Raw genomic sequence first — 27775 nt, 5'->3', positions numbered from 1 at the left:
TCATATCAGAATTGTGATGATATCAGTCTCCTGTCTCTGTCTTCTGCGCCAGGAGAAGTGCAGCTGGATCTAGCTGCAGCAGAACCCACCTGAGAGACTTTCTGTTGCAAGTTAAAGACTTTGCGCTGTCTCTTGTCTCAGACAGTGGGGGACAGACTAGTGAGTCAGAGGGCTAGAGGGTCAAGACATTGGTCATCCCTTCTCTACTGCTCTGACACTATCCTTTTGGAATGTAGATAGCTAATCTCAGGGACTTCCTTCCTTCCAGCAACTCACTTCCTCTCTCTCTTCCTTACCTGGTCCTTCTACCTTGCAACATGGCAAGCTTCTCTCCCTGTACCATGTGTGCAGAGAAGATGCAGAATCCATCTGCATCCAGCTAGATAGATAGATTAGAGATCCTAACTCCTCACTTTCCTATCTAGAATGGAGTTCCTTAATAAATGCCTTATATATTGATTTGAAACTATGAATTGGCTCCAAGTTACTTTACTCTCAGCATACACGCATGCCTAAGTAAATTGCGCTGTGTTGTGCCTCTGTGCACTCTGCTATAATGAAAAAGGGTTTCTCTCACCAAAGAGAATTCTCAACACTTTCTCCCTCAACTGCACCCCATCGCTATCCCACTGGGAATTTCTACACTGGCCCCTGCCTCCTGACTTGGAATGTGGCTGGCTGAAACTCCAGCTGTAGGGATGTCATAAAACTTCCGGTTGGCCTGTTCAGCTGCTGTTCTAGCCATTTGTTCCATTTCAAGTTTGAAACAGAATGCAAAATCCATTTCGTGTACTTCCCTAGTTTTAACTCATATTGACCAATAATTGCTTCCACTATAAAGATGTAGTACCACAGCACAATCAAGGTAGAATATAGTGAATATTGGTTACATTAAAGGCCTATTGAAATGAGTGGCATTTTAGTACAAGATTTAGCCCTTTAATACTACCAGTTCCAATAGGACCTAAGTATCACTTTAAAAACGTTCTTTCCTATATGCCCCCCTCATCATTTGGGTTTGTACTGTGAACTGTGGTGACAGTGGCATATCTTTGTCAGACTTTGAACCTGCCCCTACAATAAAGTGAAATACAATATTTAGCATTTATTCTGAGTTTTATGGAAAGTAGAGTTGGAATTCTAAAGATATTAGCTCAAGAATAAGAATAAGCATATGTCTGCATCAGTTGTTTTTCCTGGGATATCTCCCAGGACATACCAGGAACAGCCCGGAGATTCTGTTATATCAAGCAGTTGAATATATTTTATTTTATTTTTATTTATTTGATTGATTTCTATATCACCCTTCCAAAAATGGCTCAGTGCGGTTTACACAGAGAGATAATAAATAAGATGGATCCCTGTCCCCAAAGGGCTCACAATCTAAAAAGAAACATAAGATAGACACCAGCAACTGTCACTGGAAGTACTGTGATGGGGGTGGATAGGGCCAGTTACTCTCCCCCTGCTCAATAAAGAGAATCACCATGTTAAAAGGTGCCTCTTTGCCAAATTAGCAGGGGTGTATGCTGTTGTCTTGTTGCCTGCTTAAAACCATTTTTTAACTTATTTCCCAGAAACAGCCAGTGGAAAGTTTTTCAGAAATTTTTTTAACTTGCATCACAGATTACTTACAGTGTTATCCTTAAGCATTTCAACAATCCAGCTAAGATATTAAAATGACACTCAGTACACAAGATGCTGGCATTTGAGGGCCAGCTGTTTCCCTCCCCCCGCCCCGCATATTTTGTTTGGTCTTCCCTACAGTCCCATCAGCAGGCCAGGTCATTTTAGGGTCCACAGATTGTCTCTGTTTCTGTGCTGGTTCCAAAAACATGCTGAACAACAGCCCTGATGCTTCTTACACTGTTTTGGAATAACAGTCCCTGAAATAACTTACATCTCTGCTTACAAGGGGAAAATCAAACTCTGAAGTGAAATGAAAGAGTCAGCAACTTCCTGCAAGATTATGGATTCTGGTTCGCATCTCTGGATAAAAGCTGTTGGAGAAGTACACAGTATTTATCTCAAGTACCTGGCATGACAGAGTGATCTGGGAGTGATCCATGATAATCAGCAAAAGCATGTGGATGAAACACCCTAGTAATCTTTGTTCTCTGGGCCAAACTGGTTGACATGGTGGCATATCCATTTGTTTAAACTTGTAGTCTGCCTCAATCACGTATAATACTGTAAAATCGGATGGCCTGATGTTGGAGCAAATGGGGCCCATGAAGGAGGGGAGATGGATACTGGCTGCACCTAATGCTTAGCTTACCTCCCTATAGATTCTTTCCCTTCAAGCACTTTTCTCAAAAAAAAAAGCTTGCTTGACTGAAGAGAAAAGTGTGAGGGCAGTCTACAGGGAGGTAAGCTGTGGGTTTAGTACTCTTTGCTTGCATGGACTCTTGGACCTAACTGCTGCTTTATACATGATTTGAGCAAATCCAGGTTTAAACGAATGGGTCTGCCAGCTTCAAGTCTTTTATGGTCCTACTCCTTGGCTTGACTATTTTTCTCCTTACATTTTAATAGTTCACGTCTTTTAGAAATGTTATAGCCATCTTTTCACCCACCCTTCCACTATTGCCCAGTTTTGCCAACAATGCGGTAATTTTTGTAAAAATGTCTCAAAACCAGATCTCAAGACCTTTTGTGTTTTGCATATGCCTTCATATTTTCCGTGCATGGTGGCTGCAGCTAATCACATTAAAAGGCCATAGTTATAATTAGTGGTGAAATGCCTCATGTATTTACAAATGAACAGATATCCAATAACCCTAGTGCACTAGAGACCAATTCACACACTCACAATTTGCTTTTGAAAAACTTGGGGTATTCTATACAAAGTGGTTACTATTTTCTTGCAGGCCTAGACCAGAAGCGGTTTTCTTCAGGAAACTCTAGCCTTCATTCCACACAAATAGGAAAACCCAGCAGAAGAACAGTTAAGCAGTCTCTCTTGAAGCCAGTAGTGCAATGAACCACCCAAAATCACAGGCCCAAATTCAACAAGTTAAGCAAATATATATTATTAAGGAAAACACATAGTAAAAGACATACTTAATTATCAGATCATTACCCTGAACCATCTCTGGATTTTTCCAGATGGAATAGGTAGCACAGGATGTAAAAACATCTTGGTGTGGTTTTCAAGGCGTCAACCCAACTGTTTGATTTCTGTGCAGCACTATTCCTTTTAGTGAGTGCAGAAGCAGTAGACAGTCTACATTCTCTCTTTACCACCATTTGAAAATAAAGTCAAATGACAAATGCTCATTGCTGCAGAACCTTCTTGTTAATGAACATGAAGATATAAGTGCTATTTACCTACCAGTTGGTCATAACATAATGCTAAGTTTTCAATTAACAAAGGCCACAAAGTGCCAGTATTTTGGAAAAGCTGTTTAATCATGTGTTTGTGCCTCATCTTGCATCCCAGAGCTCTGGGAATTGTATTTGTAGCAGGGTGCCCCCCTTTGCATATCCTAGACTGGGTAGAGTAGGAGAACCGGACCACCCACCAACCAACTAGAATAATTAAAGATTGGTGACCCCTAGGCTCCTTAATGTGGTGCTAAGGAACTTCCCTCTCCTTTCCCACAGAGCATTTCAAACTAGTCTTATATAGAAGAAAGAGCGGGTGTTTTTAAAAAAATTCTCTGAAGCACTTGATTGTTGAGCAAATATAAGGAAATACAAATCAGTTTGTAGGATTCCCAAGCACTCTAAAACAAAAGAAGAAACAACCTAACACACAATGGGTAATACCACTGTTTTTTTCTCAGTTCTTCCTTAAAGGTTTTCTTTTTCTATAGCTTTTCCTTCATCTTTGTTAGTCAGAGCCTCCTACTGAGGACCTAGGGTTGAGAGTGTGACCTAGGATTGCCAACATGCCCATGTCTGAATAAGGGGCATAAGGTGGGGGAAGTATGTGAGAGCCTGAGTGTTCTATGTGTTTTTAACACTTTCAGCTTGAACTATAACTTACAACTTAGATTGCTTCTCTGCTTATTGATATAACAATTGTTAGCCAAACTGGGTGTGATGTTATTTTGTTTTCTAAAGACAGAAGCATTGTTAGCCAGTAAACATAGGTTTCACACACAAACACTATCTAGTAGTCCTCACCTGCATGATTTTTATGATCCCGATCCCTGGAGAATGGTAAGTTAGCCAGTCATTGATGACTTTTAATACTTTCTGTTAATTCCCCAGTACAGGACTTTTGGTAACCCTAAGCCAGCAGGCCACCAGAACCACAGAGTACTCTGGTTGGGAAAGGAATTGGAGCTCATGATCATGACCTTTCCATTGTTAGTAAAAACAACTGGTTTGATCTGAACCATAAGTTATTCCCATTAGCTGAAAATAACGGACAAATGACATCCCATAAGGGACAGGGAATTTGGGGCTGAAAAAAGGGATGTCCCTGCTAATAAGGGACTGTTGGTAACCCTAGAACTGTGACCCCCAGCCTTTTCTGGCTGCTCTCACTTCAGCTTCCACCAAATTGAACCACCAAAACAGAAAGTAGCTATAAACCAAACTGAGCTATTGACTCCTCCTCTCCAAAGGAGAGGGAAAAACACTTTTGAATTTGATTGGTTTCAGGCGGGGCCCAGTTACTAGTTACAGGACTCCTGTGGAATTCCAGGCCCTGTTAACCCAAGTTACACACTACAGTAGTTCTGGGAAGAAAATACAGATGTATAAAGAATTCTCATCTCCTTTACCATTATGATCTTTTTGCTGACAGAGTCAGCATGTTAACTGAGCAAAAGGCACCTTTTTAAAGTGGCAATTCTCTTATATTTAGGAGGAGAAGAGCAACTGTTCCTATCCATCTTCAACACAGCATCCCTCCAGTGGTTGTTGCTGGTGTCTACCTTATGTTTCTTTTTTAAGATTGCGAGCCCTTTGAGAACATGGAAGCCATATTGATTTACCTATTTCTGTGTTACGCCCTTTGAGAACGTCCCCCCAGTTACACCCTATAATAATAATAATAATAATAATTAATAATTCAATTTCTATACCACCCTTCCAAAAATGGCTCAGGGTGGTTTACAAAGAGAAATAACAAACAAATAAGATGGCTCCCTGTCCCCAAAGGGCTCACATTCTAAAAAGAAACTTAAGACACACACCAGCAACAGTCACTGGAAGTACTGTGCTGGGGGTGAATAGGGCCAGTTACTCTCCCCCTGCTAAATAAAGAGAATCACCATGGTAAAAGGTGCCTCTTTGCCCAGTTACCAGTTACCTTTGAGAACCTTTGTTGAAAAACAGTGTATAAATATTCATAGCAGTGATCATATATCATTGGTCCTACCAATTTCTATGTGGTGTTTTGGTTCTTTAATGACCGTATGTGTCAGTTTTTGGTCTGCACCCTTCTCAGGAGGTTTTCCAGCACATTTTGCTGCTGCTTTGGTAGTGCCATGGTGAAACTTGTTAATTTTAACCAAATTCTTTGAAAAAACAATTTGAAATTTTGTTTTCTGTCATGAGGTTTCCGAACCATTTCATTATTACATTCCACCATTACAGAGGCTGATTTAAGCTGTGGAAATTGGAGTGAGAAGTTGTACTTCATGCTGACATTTTAATCAGGAAGCCTTACTACTTTTTTGGACAGCACTGATTTGTAAAATCCATGATTTCGTCATTTGCTGAGCCTGACATCTGGGGATAATTGGCTAATTTATTACATATTTCTGGGTCATTGGCTTTTCTGTGCAAAAAGAAATTAGAATGAAACTAGTGTCTATTACTTTCTTCCAATCAATTATTTTGGTTGTCATAAAAGTACCCTTTTATAATCTGTTCCATGTTTTCTGTTCAATGGGGGGGGGGAATCTTTATTATATAGATAACACTGCCACAGGCTTCTGAATCTGGCTTGTCTGTTTTATTTATCAACCACAAATGCAAATTTATTATACAGAATTTGCAAGATTACAGGTGGCCTTAGTTAGTTGCTGGGGTTCTGTTCTCACCTATAGGTGCAAATATGGAAAACATGAATAACACAATGAGACTGGACTCAAAAAAGGTAGGGGGGGGGCAAAAAAGCAAGGGAGGGAGAAATAAGAGAAGAAAAGGACAGTACCTTATTCTCCAGATCTCCAGCAATGCCCCTCCAAACCCTGAAAATGGACAAATATTCACTAGTGTATATATAAAGAGCCACAAAATGGCTCTCTGCTGGAAAGTAGCTGCCAAAAATGACATTGGAAGTCATTTCCAGCCACTCAAAACCATGGATAGGCAAACTTCGCCTATTTTTCTACCCACGTATAATGAAACTGGGTCTCTAGGACCCAACTGCAGATACCCAAAACCACAGATGTGGAGTCTATGGATAACGAGGGCCACCTGTACTTCTAACCAATAAATCCAATTAATAAATAATGTATCTTTTTGTTTCCTGTTCCTCTTATATTCTTGTCCAGCTACACGTCCCTGCTTCCCCTACCCAGCCTGGCTAGGCTTATCAGGACTGGCCTCAGAGCAGGGACAGAGAGGGGGTTGAGCACCATCCTGTGCCTTCTCTGTCCCAAGCTGCTTGCTCCTTGTGTCTGTCCCTCGCCAGGGGCCCCTGACACTTTCCACCAGCCTCCTTCTCATCCCCGGCTGGCTCCTTATATGCCTCCTCACAGGCTGTGCATTGCCCGCCCCCAATTACGGGCCCAATGCCCCTCTTTATTACCTGTAATTGATTACCCTTTACAGCTGTTGTCAGTGCCTCTCCCCCTTCTCCCTCCTCCTGCTCAGACCCCCTCCCTTCGGAAGGCATGCTTCTGATGTTATTCTTGCATGCCTCCGCTTCAGTCTTATCAGGGCTCATCTCCTCCTCCATCGAAGCTGAGTCCCTGCCCGTTGGCAGTCTTTCCTCCATCTCTCCCTGGCTGCCACTCATCCCTGTCACCTTGGGCCTTTTCCCCACTTCATCCTCGGAGGTAAGGACAGCTGGCCTCGCCAGACAATTCTATACCACTGTTATAGCTTCTCAAATTCTGTTTTAATTTTTTTCTAAATTAATGGGTAATTTCTCTGTACCTACTAGTCTTGCTCCAGATTCTTGTTGCTCAGTATTGTCACTGATCATGCCTGTTTAATTGTGGCATGCATGTGGTAGGTGGTGAGGAGGAAATGGGTATGATCTGGCTAAAGTTAAGCATTTGAAATCCCAATTATTTTTGAAGGAAATGTAACTTTAAAATGCTTAATGTAAGCTGGATCAGAGGATTATATTAACAAGAGCAAAATGGGCTGGTGCAGACATCATGTGAACCTTGCTTAAAGCTGGGCTCCATGTGATGTCTATGAGCCTCGGGCATATATGCTGCCCCCTCCCATCCCCACATAAGTGTATACAAATTAAAATAAATCAGGACCGGTTGATTCAGATTTCATGACCAAACTCAGTTTATTCTATCTACTTACTTCAATTATGCTGAGATCTGTAGCTTGCTTCAAACCTTGTGTTCATATTTCAGCATATTTAAAGAAAGCAGGGTAGAATAAACCTAGACTGCCTGGTTTGGATGTTGGTTTATTTTACCCTAGATTTGATACGAGCGACCATGATACGAGCACACGAAAACCCCCAACTTCAAGTATACATTGATGGGATCTGAGCTGTCGGTGACTGACCAAGAGAGAGATCTTGGGGTCTTGGTGGACAGCTCGTTGAAAGTGTCAACTCAATGTGCAAAAAAGGCCAATTCCATGCTAGGCATCATTAGGAAGGGGATTGAAAATAAAACTGCTAATATTATAATGCCCTTATACAAAACTATGGTTCAGCCACACCTGGAGTACTGTGTACAATTCTGGTCACCACATCTAAAAAGGGACATTGTAGAACTGGAAAAGGTGCAGAAGAGGGCAACCAGGATGATCAGGGCCTAGAGCACCTTTCTTGTGAGGCAAGACTACAACACCTGGGGCTTTTTAGTTTAGAAAAAAGACGACTGAGGGAAAACATTATAGAGGTCTATTAAATCATGCATGGAGTGGAGAAAGTAGATAGAGAGAAATTCTTTTTGCTCTCACATAACACTAGAACCAGGGGTCATCCCATGACATTGATTGCCGGGAAATTTAGGACCAGCAAACGAACGTATTTTTTCACACAACACATAATCAACTTCTGGAATTCTCTGCCACAAGATGTAGTGACAGCCAACAACCTGGATGTCTTTAAAAGGGGTTTGGATAACTTCATGGAGAAGAGGTCTATCAACGGCTACTAGTTAGAGGGCTATAGGCCACTTCCAGCCTCAAAGTCAGGATGCCTCTTGGATACCAGGATACCAGTTGCAGTTGGATACCAGTTGGATACCAGGATACCAGTTGCAGGGGAGTAACAGGAGGGAGGGCATGCCCTCAACTCCTGCCTGTGGTTTCAAGCGGCATCTGGTGGGCCACTGTGTGAAACAGGATGCTGGACTAGATGGGTCTTGGGCCTGATCCAGCATGGCTGTTCTTATGTTCTTATGTATCCTTCTGGATTGTCTGAGAGAGTTGGAGTATGGGAGGTATTGCTTTACTATGGTTCCATTCCTACCATCTGGGCAAATTCCAGAGGCCATTGCCCTTCAAAATGAGAGATTTTGTATGAGAGTCCCATAGGGGCTGGAGATGTTAAAACACACACACACACACACACACACACACACACACACACACACACACACACACACCTCTAATGCTTTTAAACATCTACTTGAAACTTCTGGGAGAGATCATCAGAAGATTTGGTGCAGGGCCTTATCAGTATATGGATGATACCCAAATCTGTTTCTTCCTGTCAACTCCATCAGGAAATGGTATAACTTCCCTAAATGCCTGCCTGCAGACAGTTATGGGCTGGTGAAGGATAACAAACAGAGACTGAACTCAGATAAGATGGATGTACTTATCCTGTTGGAACTCAGGAGACCATTTTGATCTGCTTGTTCAGTATGGGGTTACACTCTCCCAGAAGAAACAGGTACAAAGTCTGGGATGGGAGTGTGCAGAACCAGTTCTACTGGTTTGAGCTCGAACCAAACCAGCAAGGGGGCTTGTCCGAGTTTGAAACAAACCAGGTCCGGTTAGGATCAAACCAATCTGGCTCAGTTCGACCGCTTCAGGGTGCTTTTAAAGGGGAATCTGGTATGTATGGCTGAACCCATTTGACCTGGTTCAAATGACGAACTGAACTGTCAGCCAGTTCTAACGAACCAGTTTGTAGACCAGCAGTTCAATTTGAATTCATTTTGAATTCAAACCGAACTGCCCAGAACAGTTCTGTGCACACCCCTAGTCTGGGAATTGTTCTGGATCCAAACTCTCTATTGCCTCATGTTGAGGCACTGGCCAGGGCTGCTTTTTATCAGTTTCAGCTGATATACGTACCACCTGCTTCCACTGTTTCTTGAAATAAATAACCTTAAAGCAGTAGTGCATATGCTGTAACCAGCAGATCTGACAACTACAATGCTCTCTTTGTAGGGCTGTCTTTGTACATAGTCTGGAAACTGCAAATGGTAAAAAAATACAGCATCTGGGTTGTTCTTCAGGTATCCCAAAAGATCATATCACTACTATACTAAAGGAGCTATCCTGGTTGTCAGTATGTTTCCAGGCAAAGTACAAAGCATTGGTTATAACCTATAAATGCCTAAAAAGCTTATCCCTGGATTGAAAATAAAGTCTTCTCAGCCCACTGCTATTGAGAGAGAGTTATGTCTGCGCAGTTGCCACTGGCTTGTTTGGTGAGTATTCAGGGCCTTCTCTGTTGCTGCCCCAAGGCTCTCTGCCAAAATAAATCTCTCCATTTCTAATAGCTTTTAAAAAGATTCTCGGGACACACATATTCATCCAAGCTTTTAATTAGATTTCTAAATTGTGAATTTGTGTTTTAAACTGTTTTAACATTTTGATTGTTTTAACCTCTTGTGTTTGTTGTAAACCACCCATAAATGTGAGTTTGAGGTGGTATACTAAACAAATAATTCATAACTGAAGGACCTGAGCTTTGAGAGATCTTGTGGAGCACAGATTTAAACAAGATTCAGTTTGAGTTCTGAATAAATCCAATTATCCCTTTATTCATTTAGAAAGGAAACAAGATTTCCCTGCAGTTCTTCTTACATGGATACAGGAAAGGGGGTGGTAGAGAGTGCTTAAGCTTTTCCTGATTAGCTACGGGATTGGGCGCCACCAATAATGATCAGGCAAAAACATTACTGTTGTAGTTAAGACTGATAAACGAAACAAAGAGGCACATCCAATGTCCTAGGGCCCAGTAGCCTTCTGCAGAGCCCTGATTACTGTGCCTTGGGAGAAGAGCTTAGCTGTTGAGGGAAGGGGCGGAACTAAGCTGAGGAGGAAGGCTGATGTGTGTGGAGACAGAGAGAGAATGAATTAAGTTTGTGAATGAAGAGACTAAGTCCTGAAAACTGAACTGTTTGCAAAGCAGGGAGACGTGTTCCCAGCCAGGCTGGGAGCCCAGTGCTGGTTGAAGCCTTTCAAAAATGGAGCCGCTCGTGGCTTTGGGCAGTGGGGCCACTGCTGGCAGGATGAATAGGGGCTGCCTGCATCCTCACTTCACAACTGTTGTATAATATACATGAACTGTATCTTTTCAGTACAGTACAAATTCATTTTTAATTTAAATATTGGATCAATTTACAGCCTGCACTTACTTTTTGAAATAGAGCAGGTGTACACTCTGCCAGTCTTCTCCATGTTTACTCAGAAATAAGTTCCACTCAGTTCAGTGTGGTATAATTCCAGGTAATGTGTATAGGTTATCAACTAATTCAATACACGAATTACTGAATTACTTGGCGGCAGCCAATGCTAGATAAACTATGCTGTCTGAAGGTTGCGGGGAAGCAAGGTAGAACATGGGAGAAGAGCAAAGCTAAATAAATAAATTGCAGAGTGGATGAAATGTCTCCATCAGAAAGCAAAGATTAGCATTTGTTTCTGTACTAACAATTAAATTTAGTTTTAATTGTAATTTTAATCTGCTTTTAATTGGGTTTTTATTTTAAAAAATAAAATGTCTCATCCTTCCTTTTATTCTCTGAAATGAATATTGGTTAGCATTATCATTTAAAGACTGTTTATAATTGAATTCCATAAGAATTCTATAATTGTTATTTTGATGAATTACTGTTTCTTAGATTTCTTTTTTAAATCATATGTACTATTGTGATAAAAATCATTTTAATAATATTGAATGTGATTGTTATTCCTTTTAAATGCCATTTGAATATCAATATGTAAAAAAAGGTGCCTAAAAAATAGATTAACATTCATCACATCTTGACTGTCAACCTTTTTTAAAAAAAGGTGTGTGCGTGCAGGGGGCATCTCTCTATGCTCTCTATGATTTGCTTCCAAAGGATGCTTCTCAAAATATGTTTAGAAGATTCTGGAGGGCTCTCATATTATTTTCTGAATGGTGAGATCTAAAGTGTACCATAAGAAAAGATTAAAATGTACCAAAGTTAATGTCTAAAATGTACCATAGGGAAAGATTAAGATCTTGACTTACCTATGGGAGAGCTTTTGGGTTCCAGATGGCAATTGGCAATACCTCTGAGAGACAGACACATGACTTAACAATTACCGCGCTATATCTCAATGAGATTTTAGAAACATGGATGAAGACAATTTTCTTATTGCATAAATACAAAATTGGGAGTGTTTAAGACCTGGAGAACACAGAGGTCTAACACAGAGCTTCACTAGGTTTGCTATACCACAATACTTAGAACACTGCAGCAGATCCTCCCTTTTTTTGTCCTTTCATTTAGCTTCTGTTTGGCCAAATCTACTGTGCAGTATACTGGGTTAAGTGGTTTGCCCAAGCTGACTCTGACAGAGTGTATATGGTGATATCTGTGCAGAACAGTTATGGCTTTACCTTAGGAGTGGGAGTAGGTTTTGGATTTTGGGATTCCTGTGTCTCTGAGAGCATATTAATCCCTATGCAATTAGGAATATAGGAAGCTGCGATATACTGAGTCAGACCATAGGTCCATCTTGCTCAGTATTGTCTTCACAGACTGGCAGCGGCTTCTCCAAGGTTGCAGGCAGGAATCTCTCAGCCCTATCTTGGAGATGCCATTGAGGGAACTTGGAACCTTCTGCTCTTCCCAGAGTGGCTTCATCCCCTGAGGGGTATATCTTGCAGTGCTCACACATCAAGTCTCCCATTCATATGCAACCAGGACAGCTCCTGCTTAGCTAAGGGGACAAGTCATGCTTGCTACCACAAGACCAGCTCTCTTCTCCTACAAAAATTTACAATAGGATAAAATACAATAGGATTTTTATATGTACAATTAAACAGATAGTTGCAAAGATGTTTCAAAGGAAATGTACTCCAGAAAGGCTGACCTGAACTTCTCACCATTCAGGAAAGGGGGGACATGAAACAATTTCCTATCTTGTTCAGATCTGGTGAGGTATTTGATACTGGGAAGCCATGTAAGACATGTGATATAGGAAGCCATGTAAGCAACCTTAAAATTTCTTGCACTCGTGTTGTGAAATACAAAGATCAGTGCTGTGGAAGCTGTGCAGGGCCTCCCCACCCCAGCATTTTCAAGTATTTATACCTAAAGCATTTAAGATCAGGATGCCAATATGTGTTTGCAAAGCATTTATTTAATGGTAGCTATTGGAAGTAAAAAGTGATTCTAAAACCACTAATTAGGGGGGAAGGAGTCAGTGTTCCCTTTAAGGCTTGCACACATGTGCACACTCACAAGTTTTTTTAATGTCTGCTCAGTTAATTTTAGATCCCCCTCAGGTTGAATCAGGAAGGCCCCCCTCTGAATGCATGTGTGCACACACTGCCTTGATACTGCTGCCCAGAAAAAAACTCATTCTGCAGGCAGATGAAAAAAATTAGAGAGGATACCGGAAGGAGACCAAGATAGCTATGCAGTATTAGTCTCTCTCAAGCCTTTCCTAGATGTCCCTTTTGTGGAACTTTGGAGGTTTATTACAAGCATTTTATCTGGTTCTGTTTTGTTTTGCACTGTGGAACAGCAAAGATTGGACTGCTTTGTGGTGAGCCAGAGACAACAGCCTTAGATCGGCAACTCCCTCAAAAAAGCCATTAGAATTGTAAGTTGAAACATCTTTAAAAGTACAAATGGGTTCAAAAATGGTGATCATGCACATCCCCTGAGCAGAGAACAGCCAAATCAGGAAAGCAATTAAAGATAGACCAATTTTTAATGGGAAAGGAATTTTAGAGCATTACAGTTATATTTCCCACTAGCAACAGCTTTGTTGCACTGGAAGCTGAATCATCAGTCCAAACTGTGGAGCAGAAATAACGAATAGTATAGCTGGCAGAAAGTGAACACCAGAAAACTCCTATTTTCCAGGGTGATATGCAAGAAAAACCTAGTTATCCCATATTTACTTCAGAAATATTAGTAGAACAGACACTATTTGCAGCATGAACAGTGACCATTTTGCTAGAAAAACTCCATAAAACTGAGAGAAAGCTGGATGGATTAAAGCAGGGGGTAGTGCCCATTAGGCACTACCACCCCACCCCACTCTTTTCCCCCAGATCCCATGCTATACCCCCGAACTGCCCCAAAGTCACTAAAACTTCAAATATTCCCCAAAAATCAGCCCTTTGCCCAATCCCCCTGAAATTGGGGTGGTAGCTTCCACCCATTGGGCACTACCACCCCACCCCAAAATTTTGCCCCTGGGCCCTTTCCCCCCTGAATCGATTCGGATTCGGATTCAGGTTAAATCCGAATCCAAACCGAATCAAGGGTGATTCGGGTGGCCCATATTCGGGCACAAAACAGAACAGGGGTGATTCGGTTCGGGTCCCAAACCGAATCACCGAAAATCCGAATTGCACACCCCTAGTCGGGATGCTGTGTGTTTGCTGACGCCACATGGGGCTTCTAGGGATGTGCACCGCCCCATAGGGATGTGCACCGCCCCAGCCAGAAGCTGCATGGGGCAGTGGAGAGCAGCAGGAACCTGCTCTCCTTTTTCTTAAAGTTTGTGGTCCGCCTGCCCAAAATATGCTTGAACTGCAGTTTGTGTACATCCTTATTTGTAGAGTAATCACTGTGACCTTGAAGATCAGGTGGTCAAAACAATTGAGCCACACTGGCCCAACACCAAAGGAAATACTAATTTGCAAACTTAAGATACCACGCAAAAAGACAACCTTGGACTCTTGCCTAAAAGTACTGAATAAAGATAACTGTTCTCAAATACATGATCTGGAAAATCTATATGAGTTCATAGCAGCCTTTACAGATATTAAGGAATCTCTGATAATGTCACAGGGAGCAGCAAAACGGATGACAAAACATTCTGATGACTCACCTGACACTAATATGGACAAACAAGAGATTGTGCAGGGGGATATGCATACAGATGAATTAGTACCACCCTCACACAATTTGCAGTTCTCCACAATGAAAATTCTTCCACGATGGCCAAGATGATAGAGATTAAGGACTGTGCTCAGGAAGTATCATAGATTGATAGATCGTGGATGGAAAATATATAACGACCCCTTGATGTACCAGGAGTGAGTTCTTCACAGGAGAAGATGTAAGTGGCCCTGAGAACTGTTGACTCTCTTTTAGATCACTTGATCACCATAGAGAAACCAGGCTTTAAGAACACAAGAACAGCCCTGCTGGAACAGGCCCAAGGCCCATCTAGTCCAGCATCCTGTTTCACACAGTGGTCCACCAGATGCCACTGGAAGCCTACAGCAGGAGTTGAGGGCATGACCTCTCTCCTGCTTACTCTCCTGCAACTGGTATTAAGCCTCTGTGCAGTTCACAATGAAAATACAAAAAAACCCCAATAAAACGATCTACAATTTAAGACATGTTAAAAGTGTTAAAAATTATTAAAACTGTAGATCTAATTAAAAGCCTGGGTGAACAAGTGTGCCTTCACTGCCTTTTTAAAAGTTTTCAGAGATGGGGAGGCTCTTATTTCAACAGGGAGTGCATTCCAAAGCCTTGGGGCAGCAATGGAGAAGTCCTGGCCCCTAGATGGGCCAGTGGCAACTGTAGATGAACCTCTCCAGATTATCTTAATTGGCGGTGGGATCAGGGCAAAGAAGATGTTCTCTTAAATACCTAGGGCGTCAGCCGTTTAGGGCTTTATAGGTTATAACCAGCAACTTGTATTTTGACCGGAAACTTTTCAGTAGCCAGTGTAGTTCTTTCAATACAGGAGTAATATGATTAACCAGAGGCCAACCTGCCACATTCTGTAACAACTGCAGTTTCCAGACTATATACAAAGGCAGCTTCACATAGAACCCATTGCAGTAGTCAAGGCTTGAAGTTACCAATGTATGTGACGCTGTTCTGAGGTTGTTTATCTCGAGAAACAGATGCAGCAAGAGCAGTGATTCTCAAACTTGGGTCCTCAGGTGTTATTGGACTTCAGCTCCCATAATCCCCAACCAGAGGCCACTGAGGCTGGGGATTATGGGAGTTGAAGTCCAATAACACCTGAGGACCCAAGTTTGAGAATCCCTGAGCTAGAGTATCAGCCGAAGCTGCTAAAAAGCACCTCTGGCCACCGCCTCAACTGGGGACACCAGAGAGAGGTTTGCATCCAGAATCAGCTGAAGACTGCATTCCTGGTCCTTCTGGGGAAGTGTGACCCCATCCAGAACTGGCAAATCAAAATCATCTCCCAAGTTCCGACCCTGCACAATAAGTACCTCCATCTTATCTGAATTCAGCTTCAGTTAGTTATCCCTTATCCAGCCCATTACCATCTCAGACAGGGATTTAGGGAGGTTATGCCTTCTCTTGATGACGTGGACATGGAGAAATAGATTTGGGTGTCATCAGCATACTGATAACACCCTTCACCGAATCTCCTGATGATCTCTCCCAGCGGTTTCATGTAGATGTTAAATAACATTGGAGACAATACAGAGCCCTGAGGGACACCATATGAAAGTTCTGATTTTGAAGAACACTAGTCTCCAAGGGACACCATCTGGAATTTGCTCGGGAGGAAAGAACATAAGAACAGCCCTGCTGGATCAGGCACAAGGCTCATCTAGTCCAGCATCCTGTTTCAGACAGTGGCCCACCAGATGCCTTTGGGGAGCCCACAGGAAAGAAGTATGTGCATGCTGTCTCCCCAGCTGTTACTCCCCTGCAACTGGTATTGAGAGGCATTGTGCCCCCGAGGCTGGAGGTGGCCCACAGCCACCAGACTAATAGCCATTGATAGACTTGTTCTCCATGAATTTGTCTAAGCCCTTTTTAAAGCCACAGAAGCTGGTGACCATCACCATATCCTATGGCAAAGAATTCCATAGATTAATTATGTGCTGTATGAAAAAAGTACTTCCCCTTGTCTGTCCTAAATTTCCCAGCCTTCAGTTTCATGGGGTGACCTCTGGTTCTAGTGTTGTGAGAGAGGAAGAAAAATTTCTCTCTGTCCACCCTCTCTACTCCATGCATAATTTTATACACCTCGATCTTGTCTCCCCTTAGTCACCTCTTTTCCAAAATAAAGAGCCTCAGATGCTGTAGCCTAGCTAGGGGTGTGCACAGAACCTGCTGGTCCGGTTTGGTTCAAGTCCAAACTGGACCTTAACTGGACTAGGCCAGTTTGGTCCGGCACCCGCTCGAACCCCCAGTTTCAGTTTGGTGCTTAAAAATAAATTATTGTGCAGGCTCGGCAGCTTCCAAAATGGCCGTTGCTCCAGAAGGGAAAGGCCCAAATGGGTCGAAGAGCTGGCTGAAAGGGCTGGTTTGGGCAGTAAGGGGCGCTGGAGGGAGAACCTCTGTGGACTCCCCCCGCCCACCGCATTGTAACTCCCCTGGAGAGAATAAGTTAAAAAAAAATTTAAAAAATTGTGAACCCTCTGAATGGCCGGTGGATCCTTCTTAAGATATGGTGACCAAAGCTATACGCAGTACTCCAAATGTGTCTGCACCATACATTTGTACAAGGGCATTTTAATATTAGCATTTTTATTTTCAGTTCCCTTCCTAATAATTCCTAGCATGGAATTAGCCTATTTTTACAGAAGCTGCACACTGAGTCGACACTTTCAATGAGTTGTCGACCACGACTCCATAATCTCTCTTCTGGTCAGTCACTGGCAGCTCAGATCCCATCAGCGTATATGTGAAGCTGGTGTTTTTTGCCCCAATTTGCATCACTTTATACTTGCTTATATTGAACTGCATTTGCCAGGTAGGAGCAGAACTACCACAAAGTATTGCCTCCCACCCACAATCCCCTCAAACGTTCCGGAAGGATACTATGGCCGATACTACTGAAAGTACTGCAGCCATAATATCCTTCCGGAATGTCTGAGGGGGTTGGGGGTGATGCACGTTGGGTGCTGGCAGCCAAGAGAAGGCTCAGTCCCAAGTCGCCACCAGACGAGCCATTGTATGTGAATGTGGATCTCCAGGTGATCTTAATAGGTGCAGGGTTCATGACAAAGAAAGCACTCTTTTAAGTACCCTGGACCCAAGCTGTTGAGGGCTTTATAGGTAATAACCAGCACTTGGTATTTCACTCAGAAACATAGCAGCCAGTGTCTTTCTTTTAAAATCAGTGTTATATGGTCCTTTCTGGTTGTCCCAGAGACCAGTCTGGCTTCTGCATTCTGTACCAGTTGTAGTTTATGGACTATGTACAAAGGCAGCCACACATAGAGTGTATTACAGTAGTCAAACCTGTAGGTTAACAGCATATGTACCACTGTTTTAAGGTCACGTAGCTCCAGAAATGGCCATAACTGACGTATCAACTGAAGCTGATAAAAAGCTCTCCTGGTCACTGCCTCAGCCTGAGAAACCAGAGAGTGTTTGGGATCTAGGAGCACTCCCAAGCTGCTTGCTCTTTCTGGGGAGTTTAACCCCATCCATAAACTATCTCTCAGCTCTTGACCCCCCACGATCAGTACTTCCATTGTATTTGGATTCAACTTCAATTTGTTATCCTTCATCTGGGCCATTACTACCTTCAGGCAGGCATTTAGGGAAGTTATGCCATTTCCTGTTGAAGTTAATATGAAGAGATAGATTTAGGTGTCATCTGCATATTAATAAGACCCTGCACCAAATCTCCTGATGATCCCTCTCAGTGGTTTCATGTAGATGTTATAGAGCATTGGAGATGGTATGGAGCCGTATGGAACTTCACACACTAACTCTCGCTTTGTAGAGCAATAGTCTCCAAGTGACAGCATCTGGAACCTACTAGAAAGGTAGGAACCAAACCACTTTATAATAGTTGTACCCAATCGCCTCTCCCTCTGGTGATCCAGAAGGATACCATAGTCAATAAAGTCTAGCCACCCGAAGAGTCTTGTGACACCGTAAAGACCAGTCAGTTTTTTGTAGCATAAGCTTTTGTGGACTACAGTCCACTTCACCAGAGACTAAGGCTGTTTACACAAGCAGCCTTACCCAGGCCTACCAAGGGTAAGGCTGCTCATGTGAAGCACCAGGATCGAGGCTGATTCCAGCATTGTCCTCCCGGGCAGTCCAGGATTTTTATCCAACCATTTACTTGGGTAAAAGGGCACGAGTGCACCCTTTTACCCAGGTACAGGGTTGTTTGAATGTTCATGCTGCATGCAGCCTGAGCAGACACAGAGCTGGGCACCTAGAGCGCCTGACTCACAGTGGGATATCTCAATGCACTGCACTTGTACAGTGCATTGTGGGATATCTGGAAGCTCAGATGCATTTTCGCAGCCTCCAGAACACTGCACGGCTTGCAAAAGCACCGGTCATGTGGGTGCATGAGCTGCTCAGCCTGGAACCATGCTGGGGGAAGTTAGGTGCCATCCTGCCTTCCCCCCTCCCCAGTGCTCTCAAAGGTCATGTGAACAACCTCAAAGTGTTATCATCGTTTGGCAGAGAGAGAGAGGGAGAAAGGCCAATTGACCATGAAATGCAGGAGGTACCATCTATGACAACTCTGTGTAAATAAGATAAGTAGAGTTATTGTTCACAATTGCAGTAATTGCTGATAACAAAAAGTCTAACCACCGTGTCCCTTTTAAAGGCTTACCATACGGTGACATCAACCATGTGGAGAAGCAGATGCACTTCCCTAGAAGCAGAGACTCTGGCCTTACACTAGACCCAATTGTTACTATACTCCCACAGCTAACTGCCCAGAGATGCAAGTTTTGGGCGGTATAGAAATATTTTAAATAAATAAACAATGAGAAGGCTTGGTTAAAGGACTTGGTAAAACTGGGTTTATGGCTTAACTTTACCACTTAACTGGGAGCTCTATACAACTACCTCCCCATAAATTTCAATCTGTTATGTTGTGATTTTTTAAGACACTACCACATTGATGGTCTATCTTTTTGCTGATGTGAACTGTTTACGAACTGTTCCTGCTTTGATAAAGACAGACTGCCTATTGGCCTGTCTGCTAGAATATACCATATATCTCTTGCTGTGGTGATGGGGTTGTAGAGAGGGTGTGAGATATCTGACATTGGAGAGTTCTGGCACCCTTCTATGTACATTTTAATAGTACTTGTAACAGCATTTTCAGTGTCCCAAAATGCTTTGTGTTGTGTACAAATGTTAAGGTGATTTAAAACTACTAGGCCAATAGTTCAGAATGAACAGATTAGTAATAAAAATAGATCTGAAGAGTGAAGTGACAAGTACCAGGAGCCTAAAATGAGACGATGAAGAATCGTGCTTGTAACAAATTCTGCTGAGGAAGTTTCCAATTTGAACAGGTCTGAGATCCAGTGCCTGAAATGGAAACACATGTTTGAACTCTTTGGTCTCAACCAAACAGTGAGAAGTAGCCAGTGCCAGTAGTACTGTAAGTTCTTATGAGAAAAAAATTGATATAATGGGGAAGAGGTGGGGAGAGAGACAGCATTTTTACAAAATGGTCTATGTGAGAAAACTAGGCTAGGCTGTCAACATTTTTTTAATGAATTAATGTGGCTCAAATCCAAATGTGTTAGAGTTCGAAGATGACAGGTTATTGTGATCCTAAATTTGAATACACTTCAGCTGTAAATAATATATTCATGTCACAGAATACAAAAATGGTATAAAATGTGAGTCAGAGAGAGCCCCTGGTGGCGCAGTGGTAAAACTGCTGCCCTGTAACGAGAAGGTTACAAGTTCGATCCTGACCAGGGGCTCAAGGTTGACTCAGCCTTCCATCCTTCCGAGGTCGGTAAAATGAGTACCCAGAATGTTGGGGGCAATATGCTAATCATTGTAAACCGCTTAGAGAGCTTCGGCTATAGAGCGGTATATAAATGTCAGTACTATTGCTATTGCTATTGCTATATATAATAATGTAAAAATACATTGCAGAATTAAAATCTGAGCATCACTTCAGGCCATGGCAGAAGTCTGATGCCCCACACCAGGATTTCGTTGTAGCTATAAGGGCTCCTTTGAACATATTCAACTTCATTGCATGAAAGAGTTTTCTCATTCATTTCAGCAGAGACTGACATTCTTTCATACATATAAAGAGAAGCTAAACAATTTAGAAGTTCACATGCTTCTTAAAATGGAAGACCCTGAACAAAAAAACATACTACTGTGATGACAAAGATGAATATTTATAAAGCACTCTTCAACCAAAGTTCTCAAAACAGTTTACATAGAAAAATAAATAATACATAATTAATTAAGATGGCTCTCTGTCCCCAAAGGGCTCACAATCTAAAAAGAAACATAAGGCAGATACCAGCAACAGCCACTGGAGGGATGCTGTGCTGGGGTTAAATAGGCTCAGTTGCTCGCCCCCTGCTAAATATAAGAGAATCACCAATTTAAAAGGTGTCTCTTTGCTCTGTTAGCATACCACATCTACACACTCCTACAGGCAGTCCAGTTACCCCCTAGAATAATGCCACTTGTGCAGAATACGTGAAAGACTTCCATCACTGCACAAGATAGCGATGAGGCAATGAGGTAACAAGGAAGCTTACAAATTGCAAATGATAAAACAAGAATAATCACTCCCCTCCTATAAATTCACACACAAAATTCAAAAAAGCAGCATCAAAATTAACAAGTCAGCACTAAAAAAGAAAACCTATGTACAGGTGAAACTCGGAAAATTAGAATATCGTGCAAAAGTCTATTAATTTCAGTAATGCAAATTAAAAGGTGAAACTGATATATGAGACAGACACATTACATGCAAAGCGAGATAAGTCAAGCCTTAATTTGTTATAATTGTGATGATCATGGCGTACAGCTCATGAAAACCCCAAATCCACAATCTCAGAAAATTAGAATATTACATGGAACCAAGAAGACAAGAATTGAAGAATAGAACAATATCGGACCTCTGAAAAGTATAAGCATGCATATGTATTCAGTACTTGGTTTGGGCCTCTTTTGCAGCAATTACTGCCTCAATGCGGCGTGGCATGGATGCTATCAGCCTGTGGCACTGATGAGGTATTATGGAAGTCCAGGATGCTTCATTAGCAGCCTTCAGCAATTCTGCATTGTTTGGTCTCATGTCTCTCATCCTTCTCTTGGCAATGCCCCATAGATTCTCTATGGGGTCAGGTCAGGCGAGTTTGCTGGCCAATCAAGCACAGTACACTATACTTTTCAGAGGTCCGATATTGTTCTATTCTTCAATCCTTGTCTTCTTGGTTCCATGTAATATTCTAATTTTCTGAGATTGTGGATTTGGGGTTTTCATGAGCTGTACACCATGATCATCACAATTATAACAAATTAAGGCTTGACTTATCTCGCTTTGCATGTAATGCGTCTGTCTCATATATCAGTTTCACCTTTTAATTTGCATTACTGAAATTAATGGACTTTTGCACGATATTCTAATTTTCTGAGTTTCACCTGTACATAGCAGTCAAATTTAACATTTGCAAGAGAAGCTTAGATGGCCATGGAACATTAGCAGTGTGGGAAACAACCAAACGCCTAGCTCACCTGTGTGACTCAGCAGAAAAGTCCCTCTCACATGTCCCTACCAACTGTACTCGGAAGACAAAAGGCTCTCAGATTACCCCCTTAGAGAGAGCAGCTAGATATTCACAAGGTTAGGTGATTTTATTTATCTAATTTATATACTGCCTGACTCCGAAGGCTTTAGGACTTGTAGTTATAAACTCTTTCAAGTAGGCAGGGGCGTATCTAGGGCAGGGCAGGCAGGGCACGTGCCCTGGGCGCCACTTGAAGGGGGGGCGCAAATTCTTAATTTTTTTTTTAAAGGCCACCAAAACCAAAATGCCCACTGCACATGCTCAAATGGTCTCTGCGAGGCCCTAGAGGCCAACAGTGGGAGGGGTAACCTTTGCAGACCCCCCCCAGCCTATAGGAAGCGTCCCGAAGGGGCTACAGGTTAAAAAAATTTAATTTAATATAATATAAGTCACTGTACAGATATTCAGTTTGGCACTATGTACAGAGAATCAGGGCTTGTGAATACTGAGCTGAAGCTTATGAGCTAGGATTGTATTCATTTGCTCTTACTTTGCTTATGATAAGTGAGTTAAATGTGGTGTCTTAAAAAGATGGTTATTAATGGTGAGTTTGTCTTTGAATCAGTGTGAAATCCTTAGTATTAAGGCCCACTGGGAGTTTCTTGCTCACTTTCTCTCACTTTAACTATCTTTCTGAAATACTAGAATAAATTCCAAACAGTGACACAGTTTACTCTGCATATCCTTTAATTATTTTCAGAGTATCTGGGAAAAGTCAAATACTCCATTTATTTTTAAAACTTATGTAATAGTGATGCTAGTAGATGCATAGTAGAGAATTAGACAGGCACTTCTGTTTAGTTTTCCAAGTACACCTCCACATAGTATTTGGGTATTTCATGAGCCCCAGCATACTGAAATTTGTAGTTTTCCAGCATTTTTTGGTCTGGCTACATCCACTGCTAAATAGTTTTTGAAATTTTAAAAGATTAATGAGCTTGACATATTTTTCAGCTGATATTATGGTAAAGTTATCTGAAAGATGGTTGTCAGATGTTTGGACATGGGGCACAATTTCAGTGCTTGCCCTGGGCGCTATTTTCCCTAGAAACGCCTCTGCAAGTAGATATGCTTGGAATCATGGAGGCAGTAAGATGCAAATGCATCTAATGAAAGCCCAATCTTTTTTAAAAAAATGAAAAGCAGTGTGTAAGGCTGCAGTTTTGAGTCGAGCGTGGCAGGGGGAGCATTTTCATTTTCATGCTACATCTGAATACACAAATCTGGAACCCTGCAAAGAAAGAGGAAAAAAGGACAGTTTGGAAGGAATTTTGAGCAGAAAAAAAGCAGGGAAGGGGTTAACTATTTCCTCCATTGCTTTTCTGCTCAAAATTGCAGCCACCTAATAACTTTTTCATTAAAACCATTTTTTTGGAGCAGATGCTTGTTCAGCATCTGTTATGTCCAGCTTTGACCTACAGACTTAGACTAGCATCCTATGAAATGAGAAATCAAAATTCCAACATCATTTTGAGGTCAAACTCTAGTGTGTACAGATCCAAAATATTTAGTGGGTTGGCAGCAGCAGCAGAACATAGAGCCAAACCAGAAACGAAGAAGGAGAAGTAGTAATTCCAGTGAAAATGTGACCAATTTCATGGCAGGCTTAACCTGTTGTGGCTGGATGTGCAAAAGATTATCAGAAGAACAAAAATGTACAATTAATGTTATCAGTATAGTCAAGACACACAAAGCCTGGCAAGCTGGGCATGAGTTTTGCTAACATAAAAGTAGGCCATGCATGAGAACTGGCACCTGATTGCCAAGTGAGATTCTGCTGAAATTTCTTGGCAGGTTTATGCTTGCATAGATAAATATAAAGCATTGAAAGAATCATATCAAAAATAAAAATTTATGATGCAATTTTACTAACATAGCCAAAAAAATTACCTTGCTAAAATATTTACAAAAATTTGTTCTACAGAGAGTATGTGCACTAGTCTCCACCTTATCAGTCATTTGGCGATTTCAGCTTGCAAGTCCTTTGCAGACGACATAACATGCCTTACACAACTTGTACAAACATATTGTACATATGGGATTGATTGATTAAGTGCTTGTCAAGTCAGCGTCGACTCTTTGCAACCAAACCCATCTTAAGATTCTAGCATGTTTGAGCCCCAAGGTTATTATGAAACTGTTTAGTGGAGATGATGTTTATTAACAGGGAGAGTAAGAAAAACTAACTGCAAAGTTTCAATGTGTTGCAGTGAGGAAGAGAAAGAAGAAAGGACAAAGGTGGAATCAAAACGCATAGAGAAAGAAGGGGAACTGAAAGATGACAAAGTGGGAAGATGGGGTTCAGAAAGATAGATTTATTGGGATATTGGTTATATTTTCCAGTTCTTATTGTTAACTTGTATGTTTGTGATGAGTATTATTGTGGTGTTATGAATACAGGAATAAAGCGACTCTAAAAACAAGTGCTTGATTAATTGCTCCTCCTTGCTTTGTTTCTTAGATGCATAGGTGTTTTCTAATATTCCTTAGATTTCAAAAAGGATGCCTTATGTGGTATAAAATTGATTGATAAAAGAATGAATGAATGAATGAATGAATGAATACCTACATAAATATGATTAATGATCATATCTGCTTAATGATAATTGCTACTGGCTATTTTAGATCAATATAGGAGTCTCAAATCTCATCATCTCTGCATCTCCTCTTCTGCCTGCCCTCTCTTCCAGTTTTCTACTCTTTCTGCTACTACTTCCACTACTCTAACCCAGTTTTCTGTTACCACATGCCCTTCTACATGTGTTCCAGTCATGTATCTTCTCAGGCTGCCTGCAGGCCAAGCAGAGTCCAGCACCTAGAGTGCTCAGCTTTCAGGGAAATCCCCCAATGCATACCATGTTCCTCACACAGTACATTGTGGGATTTCTGGAGGCTGAGCAGTATTTCCTCAGCTTCCAGAATGCTATGTTCACCAGGGACCACCACCACAAACATAAATTCTCCCTTCATGCATTTCATAGAGATCGTAGTCTTTGAAGGACAAATTGAGAGAGGACATAACCATAATGGAAGGATCCATGCAGCCTGCCTGCCCATAGAAGACCACAAGCTAATGGGTCTCTGACATAGTACAATTTCATAGTCTGCATTTAGTTGTGTTTGCAGAACACATTTCTTGTGCTCCTGCTATGACTGCATCACAAGGAATACCGCACACTTTAAACAGGTGCTTGCATATCTTCAAAAATCCACAGGTGCAGACAATAATGACTTTAACAGCACAAGATCCAGGAGTGAGGACAGTATACACATACACTCACTGATGATATTCAAGCCAGGGAAGGGGAAACTTCCACATGGAGCTTCTACCATCTGGTTGAAGGCACTTGACACTACCATTGAAGATACATTTAACCATCAGAAAATAGGCACTTCTAACAAGCTGTTTACTTTGACATTGACTATGGGTCGGTTCAGGTGTAATGCAGAGCCAAGATTAAACGTGTTTGGTGTGATATCTCAGATCCTTGGAGCATGTACTCCCCCGTCTCCTTCATGAGTGTACCTCAGAAGTATTCCCCTCCCAATTGTGGATAGAAGAAGGCCGTATTGGTCATGATGTCCAAACTGATTGATCTTTGCTTATTCTTGAAAGAATAAGGTCTTGAAATAAACAATGATCTGAACCAATCTTCAAACCAACCTTTATCTTGATAACTGGGCAAAGAGGTACCTTTTAAAGTGGCGACTCTCTTGTATTTGGCAGAGGGCGAGCAACTGCATTTCCAGTGGCTGTTACTGGTATCTACCTTGTGTTTGTTTTTTAAATTGTGAACCCTTTTCGAACAGGCAACCATATAATTACTTTTTCTGTATAAACCACTTAGATAACCTTATTATTGAAGTGCAGTATAAAACCATCCTTAATAAATAAAATAAAATAAAATAAAATAATAATAATAATTAATAATAAATTATCAATGATGCTAAATGTTCTATAAAAAGGCCTTTGTAATCTCCCTTTACATCTAATCACATTTTGCCCCATTTAAACCAATACCCAATCTCTCCTTTGTCACAACCTGGCTACTCTCTCACTCCCACTTCATGAGTGATGTGCTTGATCTATGGTCTTCTGTAAACTTGAATTGTCAAGGAAAGAGAAGTTAGTATCCACTGTAAAGGGCCAACTTGCCAGTTGAAGGAAAGTGAATCATAAGGGTATATGTGTCCTATTTTGAATGATCTGGATGGGGAAATGGAGGCCAAGAATGATATGAATGTGGCAGTGGAGGTTTTGTGATTATAATGTATCAGTTATTGAAGGAACAGTGAAGTAAAAGGGATATAGGTGGAAAAAGTTGGAAAAGAGATGGAACATTGGGCCTGCCTAAATATCAAGGTCTAGCCTTGTTAAGGAAGTTGCCGGATACAGGTCATTTAAGTTGATGCCGTTCATAACAGGGTGGATTTGATTTAAATCAAACTGATTTAAATCACGATTTAAATCACTGGCAGAGTGGATAAAAATCAATGATTTTTTTTAAAAAATCAAAAAAATCGGATTTTTTTGATTTAAATCGGATTTTTTTTATTTTTTAAAAAAAAATCATTGATTTTTATCCACCCTGCTAGTGATTTAAATCGTGATTTAAATCAGTTTGATTTAAATCAAATCCACCCTGGTTCATAATCATTCAGAATACTTTGGTTTTGTCATGCTTTCTCAAAACATGATGTAATCAATGGAAGAGGTTAACATGAAAATAATGTGAGTGTTCTAGCCCAGCACAGTAAATAGCTTAATTATACTAGAAGATGATTTGAGACACAATCTACGGAGTACTATTGTGGTGTTCTGCACTCATTTAAGTGGGGCTTGCAGTAGAAGTGCTCTGGTGGATTGTGTCCATGGTCAATATTTTAAAGGAAGAATTGATTATTTGGGTTCCTGGTGAGAGGAAAGATAGCTTGCAAAGTATTTTGTCTGTGGCTTATTTCTTTGGACAATACAACTGAATGGAATTTCATGTGTATTTGACTTTACATGTACTTGGCAATCTTTGTATCATGCATTCTTGGCACTTAATTTATTCCTAACACTAGTATTTCCTGATCTTCTGGTTTTCTTCTTCCTTCTCCATGCCTAAAAGAGATATTCTTGAATGAAAGGTTACTATAAATTTCATCAAATATTACTGAAAATCACAGTGGAAAAGGGTGGTTTTTTCTCTGATTATAGTGAAATGGCATTTTCTAGGAGAGATCCTCTTGCAGTAAACAGAGATTTATAATGTGCTACTCCCCCCCGCCCACCTTCATCAAAAGATGTTCCTAAGTTGCTGTGCAGATAAAGCCATTCAAAGCGCTCTTCACTCATACACTCCCCCATCCCACCCCCATTTTTAAAAGTCCACTATAGACAGGGTTAAAGACTGTTTTCAGTATGTTAACCAAAGGATTGAACTATAGGTGTTTGTGTATCATGATCTAAATGGGGCTGAATGCATTGTTTATAATAAATTGTGTTTATGTCAGTGGTGGCCATCCTCTTTGGCAAGTGTGCCAGAAATCCAGTCCAAAATATGAGAGTGCTACTATAGTACACACTTCTCCCCACATGGCTTGGGATCGTCAATTTGATTTCGACTCCTGGCACCCACAGAGCCCTGTGTTTTTCTTTTGGTAGAATACAGGAGGGGTTTACCATTGCCGCCTACTGTGCAATATGAGATGATGCCTTTCAGCATCTTCCTATATCTCTGCTGC

General features: G+C 41.3%; 1 long non-coding RNA gene across 1 annotated transcript in view; it reads left to right on the top strand.

Moving 5' to 3' along the window:
* The window catches only part of LOC128343080 (uncharacterized), a 31986-nt gene extending 7535 nt beyond the window's left edge, over nt 1–24451 (top strand). The window contains exons 3-4 of the long non-coding RNA XR_008315326.1: nt 13069–13146; nt 24256–24451. This is a non-coding gene — a long non-coding RNA (uncharacterized LOC128343080). The remainder of the gene's footprint in view (nt 1–13068; nt 13147–24255) is intronic.
* The last annotated feature ends 3324 nt before the right edge of the window (nt 24452–27775 follow it).

Source organism: Hemicordylus capensis, chromosome 1, assembly GCF_027244095.1.
Source record: "Hemicordylus capensis ecotype Gifberg chromosome 1, rHemCap1.1.pri, whole genome shotgun sequence".
In the NCBI taxonomy this organism is placed as follows: Eukaryota; Metazoa; Chordata; class Lepidosauria; order Squamata; family Cordylidae; genus Hemicordylus; species Hemicordylus capensis.
This window is presented reverse-complemented; position numbering and strand designations above follow the sequence as displayed.